We start from the raw sequence: 9,306 nt of genomic DNA, 5'->3' as shown, positions 1-9,306 counted from the left end.
CATCACGCGATACTTGGACAGCATTTTAATGCTTACAAAACACTTTGAACGACAGAAACGGAGCCCGAGGGAGATGGCCTAGACTCCCCCAAGGGACAGGCCCGCCGAGACCCCATTCCAGTCCCAAGTTGCTGCCAGAGGCTCTGGCTCAATGAGACCCAGATATGAAGGATCCACTTTCCTGCCTGGCCAGTGTGGCTCAGTGGTTGAGCGTCGACCCATGCACCAAGAGGTTGCAGGTTCAATTCCTGGTCAGGGCACATGCCCAGGTTGTAGGCCCGATCCCCAGTGGGGGGCATGCAGAAGGCAGCCAATCAATGTTCTCTCTCATCGATGTTTCTATCTCTCCCTCTCCCTTCCTCTCTCTCTCTAATATCAATAAAGAAAAATAAGTTAAAAAACAAGTAAGGCCCTGGCCGGTTTGGCTCAGTGGTTAGAGCATCGGCCTGCGGTCCAGAGTGACCCAGGTTCGCTTCCCGCTAAGGGCGCGTATCTCGGTTGCAGTTTGTCCCCGGCCCTGGACGGTCGTGCGGGTGGTGGCCACTTGATGGGTCCCTTTCATGTCGATGTTTCTCTCTCTCTCTCTTCCTCTCTCCCCCTCCCACTCTATCTGAACAGAAAATGGAAAAAAAATGTTCTCGGGTGAGGATAAAAACAAAAAAAACAAGTAAGATCCAGTTTCCTGTGGCACCTGGGTCCCTCTCCCAAAGGCTCCCTGGCCCCTTCCCCATGGGCCTCTTAGCCAGAGTAGGGTACCTGCCTTACTGCATGTGTCCCTTACATGGGTCAGCCCTGGGGACTCCCAGTCGTCAAGGACTTTCAGCAGAAGGAACCGTGGCAGGCCCTACGTCTTCTGGGCTCTCAGGATTCACTCAACAAACACATCCAGGGTCCACTGAGGGCCCCCCATGTACCAATCCCGGGGCTGGGCACTGGGAACGCATCCATGACCCTGACAAACCTTGGGGAGCTCACTGTGTGGCCTGGAAGACAGGGCAGCCCTTTGGGGAGCAGTGGGTCTGCAGTGCAGGGGGAGGGGACTCTTGGGGACAAGGCTGACTTGAGGAACATCTGCACAGAGTGCTCCGAGGTGTCCCGAGACTTTGGGGCTGAGAAGGGGCAAGGGCACAAGGGCACAGTGTCCCCCAGGCTCCTTGAGCAGTGTGAACCTGGGCTCCGGGGTCATCCCGAGGATTCCCAGGCTGGACCTGCCGCGCTCAGCTCACAGACTCCCAGCCTGATTTCCCCCCGGGGCCTGCTGCCGCGCTGTCTGTAGGCCCAGCAGCGCCTGACCGGCCTCTAGCCCGGAGACAGGGCAGCAGAGGTGGGAGCCATCCCTGTGAGGACCCAGAGGGGCTCCTGAGGCGGTGGTCCTGCTGGCCCGACCCCAGCCCTGCCAGGAGGCAGCTGATTAAGGGGGTGGAGGGGGTCTTCTCAACCACAACTCCAGCAGCCTCCTCTGCCATCTGGGTTTCCACGGGGATCTGCGGCCTCGCTCAGCTTTAGGGGAGTTTCCCACACCTTGCGTGGGCTTCTCAAACTCCACCAGACGAGGGGTGGTGCTGTGGACTCCAGGTCCCTGGATTCTCACACTCCGGGCCTGGGGTCAAGTTCTTACACCTGTGCCTTAAGATTTTGGGGTTCCGCCTCTAAATTCTGTGGGCTCCAGGCTGCTTCCTCCACCATGGGGTTCCGGGACTGCCCTCCCAGCTCTGAAGGTCCCACATGACTGCTCCAGGCCACAGCCCATGCGGGCCAGACTACCCCAACGGCCCCCCACAGCCACCAGGGGGGTGTTGATGTGTGGGTTCTGGCCCTGGGGTTCCACTGGCGGATCTCTCAGGCCTCTCAGCTCCGGTTTCAGTTCCTTCAAGGTGCTCAGTCTGTGTTTCAGACCCTCGTCTCCAGGCTGCGTGGTCCCAGCTCCCCTGGGATCTAGTTTTCCGTGTACTCTGAGCTGAACGAAGGATCATGCTCCTGGGGCCTGCAGTGAGCTTCCCAGAGACTCTGAACACGGAAATCAGTGAGGACCCTGGCAGTTCTCAGGGCCTGGGGAGGGGCCTCTGGGGACTGGAGAGGGCTCAGGCATGGGGACAAGTCTTCCCCACCACAGGTCTGCCATGAGCTCCTCTCTAGGCAAGCTGCTCGCTTACAGGCCTGCAGAAAGGGGGGCTTGGTTAGGGGGACATGTTCGACTAGGCGATGGCACACCCTAGACATAGCTGACGGGGTCTGAGACGGCCACCTGGTCTACCCGGCCAGTTCGCTTCACTCTCTTGAGAACTTGAGTTGAGACAGGCAACTCCATCTGGGCCCTGGAGCCCTGAGATCACGGCAGGTGGATACAGAGCCCTGTGATTGTGGGGAAGCAGGATTGAGGGGACCCACAGAAGCAGCTGGTCAGGTGGATAGTGGATACAGAGCCCTGTGATTGTTGGGAAGCAGGATTGAGGGGACCCACAGAAGCAGCTGGTCAGGTGGATAGTGGATACAGAGCCCTGTGATTGTGGGGAAGCAGGATTGAGGGGACCCACAGAAGCAGCTGGTCAGTGGCAAGGGCCCTAGAGCAAAGAGGGAGGGAGAAGGTGGCTCTGTCCTCCCTTCCCCCCGGGTCCCTTCCTCTTGTGGTAGTCCATCTGGCTGGAGTAAACCTGAGCAGGTGTCTGGCCTCTTGTCCTTAGCCAGACCCCAGGGAGACCTGCGACCTGAACTTGCCCCCACCCCAGGGTGCCAGAGGCTGTCTCCCTGGGTCTGAAGCAGCCCAGCTGCCCTCCCAGCTTGTCCAGCTCCCATCGTCCTGGGGAAAGCCAGCCCCCAGCCAGGCAGACTTGCCCCTCACCAGTCCGCCCCCACCCTCTGTCTTGGCCCGAGGACGCCGCTTCTGCCTCTCCCTCAACACGATCTCTACCACAACTGGCCGACGGGGCGCCTGGGCAGAAGCCGGCCTGCAGACATGTTTTGTTTGGCTGAGCGCAGTGCTTCAGAAGAATTCGAATGGGTTGCCAACTCTGAAAAGTCAGATTTCACATAAAAATCCAGATTTCTGGCTTCTCCGGACAAACCAGAGGAGCCTGGCAGCGCCGGACCCATATTTGTGACGGCTCCAGTTTCCGCGTCGTGTCTGCCTTCGACGGGCCACGCCCGTCCACCCTCCCCAGTCCACACCGCTCCCTATCGCCTCACCCAGCCCCTAGCAGGTTACGCGCTGCCTCTCCCGGGAAGGAACTGAGCTTCTGACGTCGGCCCGGCCCTTCCTGGTTCTGTTCCCTGCCCCCTACCACATCCTCCACCTCACTCACCGCTACATCCTGCCCGTTCTCGAGGCCCAGGTCCAACGCAGAGAACCTCAGGAAGTCCTGTCTATCTCTACAGAATCATATCCCAGATGACTCTCCCGCCCCGAGCCCACTGTCCTGGAATGGACCTTAGAATTAACCTCTTTTTTTTTTTTTATCCTCACCCGAGGACATTTTTCCATTTTTGTTCAGATAGAGTGGGAGTGAGAGAGAGAGGAAGAGAGAGAGAAACATTGACGTGAAAGGGACACATCGAGTGGCTGCCACCCACGACCAACCAGGGCCGGGGACAAACTGCAACCGAGGTACGTGCCCTTAGCGGGAACCGAACCTGGGTCTCTCTGGACCGCAGGCCGACCCTCCAACTGCTGAGCCAAATCAGCCATCGCCAACCCATTTCTTTTGACCAACTTTTCCACCAGGTTGTTCCAGAAACACTGCCGATACCATAGTTCTGCCTTGATGCGCACCTGCCCGGCCGTCTCATGTCCATATGTGGTCTCATTTTACCCTCTGACCCTCTGCAGCATCGGCTGACCCCAGTGGCAGCCTCTGGCCACTGTAGCTACTGAGGGCAGTGAGGAGCATCATCCGGCACACCAAAAGGTTTCGGGTTCGATCCCCAGTCAGGGCAAGTACGGGAGGTAACTGGTTGATATTTCTCTCTCACGTTGATGTTTTTCTCTTTCTCCCTTCCTCTCTCTCTAAAATAATTTATTATTATTTTTTTTATCTTCACTCAAGGACATTTTTCCATTTTTTGTTCAGATAGAGTGGGAGGGAGAGGGAGAGTGAAACATCGATGTGAAAGGGACACATCGACTGGTTGCCACCCACACGACCCAAGTAGGGCCGGGGACAAACTGCAACCGAGGTACGTGCCCTTAGCGGGAACCAAACCTGGGTCTCTCTGGACCATAGGCTGACGTTCTAACCGCTGAGCCAAACAGGCCAGGGCTAAAATAATTTTTTTTTTTTAATTTTTAAAAAGAATCAACGAATGAATGTATAAATAAGTGGAACAACAAATCAATCTCTCTCTCCCCCTTCCTCTCTTTCTCTAAAAACAATTAAAAAAAAGAAAGAAAGAAAAGACTATAACAGCTCATTGATGACTTCTTATACTGATTACATGTTAAAGTGGTAATGTTTGGAATATACTGAGTTAAATAAAATACATTATTAAAATTAGTTAAGTTTACTTGCTTGTTTTTAGTTTGTGTTTTTTTTTCTCATGTGGCTACTAGAAAATTTTATCTTATTTTATTTTATTTATTTACTTTTTTTAATCCTCGCCCAAGGACATTTTTCCATTTTTTTTTGGTTCAGATAGAGTGGGAGGGAGAGAGAGAAAGAAACATCGACGTGAAAGGGACACATCGAGTGGCTGCCACCCACCTCATGACCCAACCAGGGCTGGGGACAAACTGCAACCGAGGTACATGCCCTTAGCGGGAACCAAACCCAGGTCTCTCTGGACCGCAGGCCGACGCTCTAACTGCTGAGCCAAACCGGCCAGGGCATACTAGAAAATTTTAAATGATGCAATCAATTTTGATGAATAGACGCATCTATCTATTGGACAGCACTGCTCTACACAACGGTGAGATGGCGGTATGATCATTGCGCCATTTCACAGATGAGGAAACTGAGTCCCAGAGGGCTGGGCAACCTGCCTAAGGTCATGCAGCTAGTGAGTGATGAGGATGGGACTTGAGCCCAAGTTCATAAGACTTCCAGTCTGTTCTCCTAAGCATCAGGTTACACTGCCCCGTGGTGCCTGGCACAGTTAGGTTCTTGGCACCCATGAATTTATCCCCCACTGTTACATAAGTACCCCTTTCCAGCTGGTGCCAGGCTGACACACGTGTACAAAAAACCACTCTTGTTGTCCTTCCTCAGGGGACCCCATCACCTGTGAGCCCCCCTCCAATTAATCCTCTTGCCCCAAGAAGGCAGAAACACCCTGGCTAGTGTGGCTCAGTTGGTTGAGTGTCATCTCATACACCAAAAGGTCGCAGGTTCAATTCCCAGTCAAGGCATATACGCGGGTGATGGGTTCAATCCCCAGTAGGGGGTCTGTAGACGGCAGTATATGGATTGATGGTTCTCTGATCGATGTTTCTCTCTCTCTCCCTCTCCCTTCTTCTCTCTGGAAAATCAATATATATATAGTTAATCCTTACCCGAGGATATTTTTCCATTGATTTGTTAGAGTGGAAGGGAGAGAAGGGGAGAGAGAGAGAGAGAAAGAGAAAGAGAGAGAAACATCGATGCGAAAGAGACACATGGATTGGTTGCCGCCCACACAACTCTGACCAGGGCCGGGGATCGAACCTGCAACCCAGGTAAGTGCCCTTGACCTGGAATTGAACCCACGATCCTTCAGTCCATGAGCCAACAATATAACTGCTGAGCCAAACCAGTCAGGGCAATAAAAATACTTTAATAAAAATTTTTTAAAAATAAGGCAGAACCTCCCTGCCCACCGTCCCAACCCCAGGCCTGGCCATGAAAAGGCCGTGGCTCTCAGGAAGCAGCTGTGGCCTTGAATGCCCCCTCCCACGCTGGCCCCGCCGCCCTGGGAGCCGGTGTGCTTGGGCAGCTGCCGCAGGCTACGCTAGGACCAGACCTCTCACCAGGGTAGCCTGCAGAAGGGCCAGCTTCGGTCTACATCTGGCCATAAGCCAGAAGGGCATGTTTGGGCAAATGTCACTAGCCCCAGGAACTACCTGCCCCTCCCTACTCTGACACTGGTCAGAGCCTTGTAGGGACACTGGCCTGAGAAAGAAATGTGGTCCCCTTCCCAAAGCCCCACGGGGCATCTCGGGGTAGGACTATTAGGTGAGGAGAAAGGAGCATGGACCACGGCCTCTGACACTGTCCCTGCCTGTGACCAGAACCAACCAGCTCTGACATCGTCCCGAGGCCTGGAAACCCCAACCATTGCCCCGCCCGCCCACAGCCCTCAGGCTCAGCGAGAAGAGGTGGACGGACACGTTCAGAATTCCTTCCTGGGGCCAGAGAGACTGTCCACACAGTTCCTGCCTCCAGGCCTGGAGCCAGCCGGCCACTTCCTCTGACAGGCCGCTGCGGGCACCTGCCCATTTGTCCACCACGGGCTTCCTCCCCAGGCTCCACAGAGGAACCGAGAGTGGTCAAGGGAGGAAGAGGGGCAGAGCTGCAGGGACGGGTTTGGGATTCTGAGTCAGGACAGCAACTCTCTGGGCACGAGCCCATCCCCATCACGGGACTGGGCTGGCACCAGGGCTACCACCCACCCTTGATGGGCCCAGGCCAGGGACCGGCTGGCTGCAGAGGACAGAGCCCACACAGACAGCTGTGTGCCTGGCTCACCCAGCCAGCCTGCCTCAGCTCACCCCCAGGTCCGCCCACTGGGTGCTGGGGCCTCTCTCCCCGCCGGGACCGACAGGTGAGGGCTTCGCCCCGTGCTCAGAGGCTGAGGGCTGGAGTTGTGCGTCTGGGTGCCACCAGTTGGGACCCTGCCGAGCCTTCTCTGCCAGAGTAAAGGGGACACTAAGAATTGTCCCTGCCTCACAGGGTGGGCATGAAGATGCCAGGAGCCAAGGCTTTCCAGTGTTGGCACCGGACAAGTGCCTTCTGAATGTTAGCTGTGGGGCCCACCCTTCCAAGCAGCCACGCCCCCATCCACTGCAGCCAACGAGACAGGGAGCAGGAGGGGCTCCTACACGAAGGACGCCCATCATTCTCCCTCTGAGAGCAGCCTTTCACACTGCGCTTTGTGGAACCTAGGCCCCATTTGGTCCCCTTCCGTGTGGACCCCAGGCCTATCCGTCACTTCTGTCCCCTCTGGCCGCAGGAAGGGTCAGGGAAGGCCAGTGCCAGCTGGGGAGGGTGCACCAGAAGAGGGTCCTGCCCGCTGGGCCTGGGGCCCAAGATGAGGTGAGCCGAGGAGGGAACGGAGGCCCAGGAGCCCGCGCCCTAACCAGCTTCTGCAGGCCAGACCTGGCTTCCACTCGCCCGAAGCCCAGTGCCCTGCGGGGCTGCTGATTGGCTGGGCTGCTATGAAATACCAGCAACAACAACATCCCGCAGCACTGTGCCCCTCTCCGTGTCACCCCAGCTAGCCCTCTCAGCCACCCCGCCAGCATCACTGGGCTCATCTACCCGGCTTTCCCAACATCCACAACCGGGACAAGGCCAAGTGGGCATCCAAACATGGGCGGTGTGGCGCAGCGTCCCCACCGCCTGTCCTGCCCTTCCAGGCCTTAGTCTCCGTCCTGCTTCCTTGTCTGCAAGGGTGAACACGGGAGAAACGACACGTGTCCTGGGGCCTCGAACGGAAACATTCCAGGCTGTGATGGTGGGCATGGGAGGGCAGAGGCAGAGCCCAGGCCTGAGCCCAGGGGCCCTCGGGGTCCTCCTGCTTGGGCCCCCCTCCTCCACCAGCAACGGCTCTCGGGCGGCTGCGGCCCCCACACCGCTGCCGAGCAAGGGACGGACTGTGGCAAGTACGTGGTGCCCGGGCCACGGGCGCTGGCCAGGTAGACCAGGTGTGGGGGCCGCCTGAAAGCCCTCCTGGGAAGCGGGCACACCTACCCCCAAGGTCCTCGATGATGTCCAGGGTGGAGCTCCAGGAGAAACGCTCCACCGCCCCCAGCTCCAGCGCGGCCAGGGCACTGGGCAGGGCCTCCAGCTCGTAGGTGCCCCGTTTCCTCCAGTACAGAAACATGGCGAGGCCGGGCAGGCCTCCCCACCAGGCCCGTGCCCTCAGAGGCTGGGCGGCCCCGGGGACCTGGGTCCCCGAGGCCTGGACACGGTGGGCACAAGGGCTGCGGGGACCTGGGCTGCCTTGGGCCGGCCAGCTCGGCCCTCCCCAGGGAGGGGAGCATTCTGGGAGTAGCGGGGGGCCCCAGAGCTGACCAATGGCCGGGGCCCCAGCCCCACACAAAGCGCCTTTCTTTCCCTCCTACAGACATTTTACAAATTTCGACTTCCCGGCCCCCTCGGAGCCCCCACTGAGGGGCTGGGCCGGCCGTCTGGGGACAGCAGAGGCCCGGAAAAGACTGCGATTGTTCCGCGGTCTCTGTGCTAAGCTAAGTTTTCAGAGGAGAAAAATGTGCTGCCCAGGAGCAAGCCCGGCCCCTGGCCCTGACCCCTGATCCCAGCCCCCAGCCCTCACTGAGCCCTGCAGGATTTCTCAATGAGGGCTGGAAGCACGGGAGGGTGCGCGGAAGGCCCCGGGGCTGTTCAGCTGCCCAACCAGGCCCTCTTCCCAGGACGCTCCGGGCAGGCCTCCGGCTCCACTGAACAAAGGCTGGGAGGCCCCAGGCGGCACAGGGCAGGGCCGCCTTCCAGGCCTCACCCTCAGGTTCCAGTGAGGCCCGAATCCGCCCTCCGGGCCCTCACCGAGGGCCTCTCCCTTCCCTGGGCTGGCCAGCCACCCTCGGCTCCGTCCTTGGACCATGTCACCCAAAGGCAGGGCCATGCATGGAGCCCTGGGCAGGCCAACCTGGTGCAGAGAGTCCCTGGCACCGTCAACACAGACTTCAGTGCCCCCTGGACTGTGGGCACAAGGGTGGGAATGAAGGGGTGGTGTGGAGGCAGGAAGGTTGGAAGGGCTGGTGGGTGGAGGAGCTTGGGGGGTGAGCCACCCACAAAGAGAACCATAAGAATCAAAACCTAGCTATTCAGAAAATGCAAGTTACTAGTCAATTTATTCCAAAACCTTGTAAAAACGGCAAACTTTATCTAGTTAGAAATAAACACGGAACCAGTGGCTGCTCTCCAGGAGGCCTCTGCCCTGGTATTCAGGAAGGTTGGGCCTGCCCTCTCGTCCTGGTCCCCCCACGGAGGTGGGATTGTCCCCATGGCACAGATGAGGAAACGGACTCGGCTAATACGCAGCAGAACTTGGGAACGAACCCAGGAGTGTCTGGCTTCAGAGCCAACTTGGGGGCCCGGGCAGCCACCTAGCAGAGAAGGCTGGACGGTCAGAGGGCAGTGGGTGGACCTTATGAAAACCCAG

The sequence above is a fragment of the Molossus molossus genome, unplaced genomic scaffold, assembly GCF_014108415.1.
Source record: "Molossus molossus isolate mMolMol1 unplaced genomic scaffold, mMolMol1.p scaffold_m16_p_12, whole genome shotgun sequence".
NCBI classification, from domain to species: Eukaryota; Metazoa; Chordata; class Mammalia; order Chiroptera; family Molossidae; genus Molossus; species Molossus molossus.
This window is presented reverse-complemented; position numbering follows the sequence as displayed.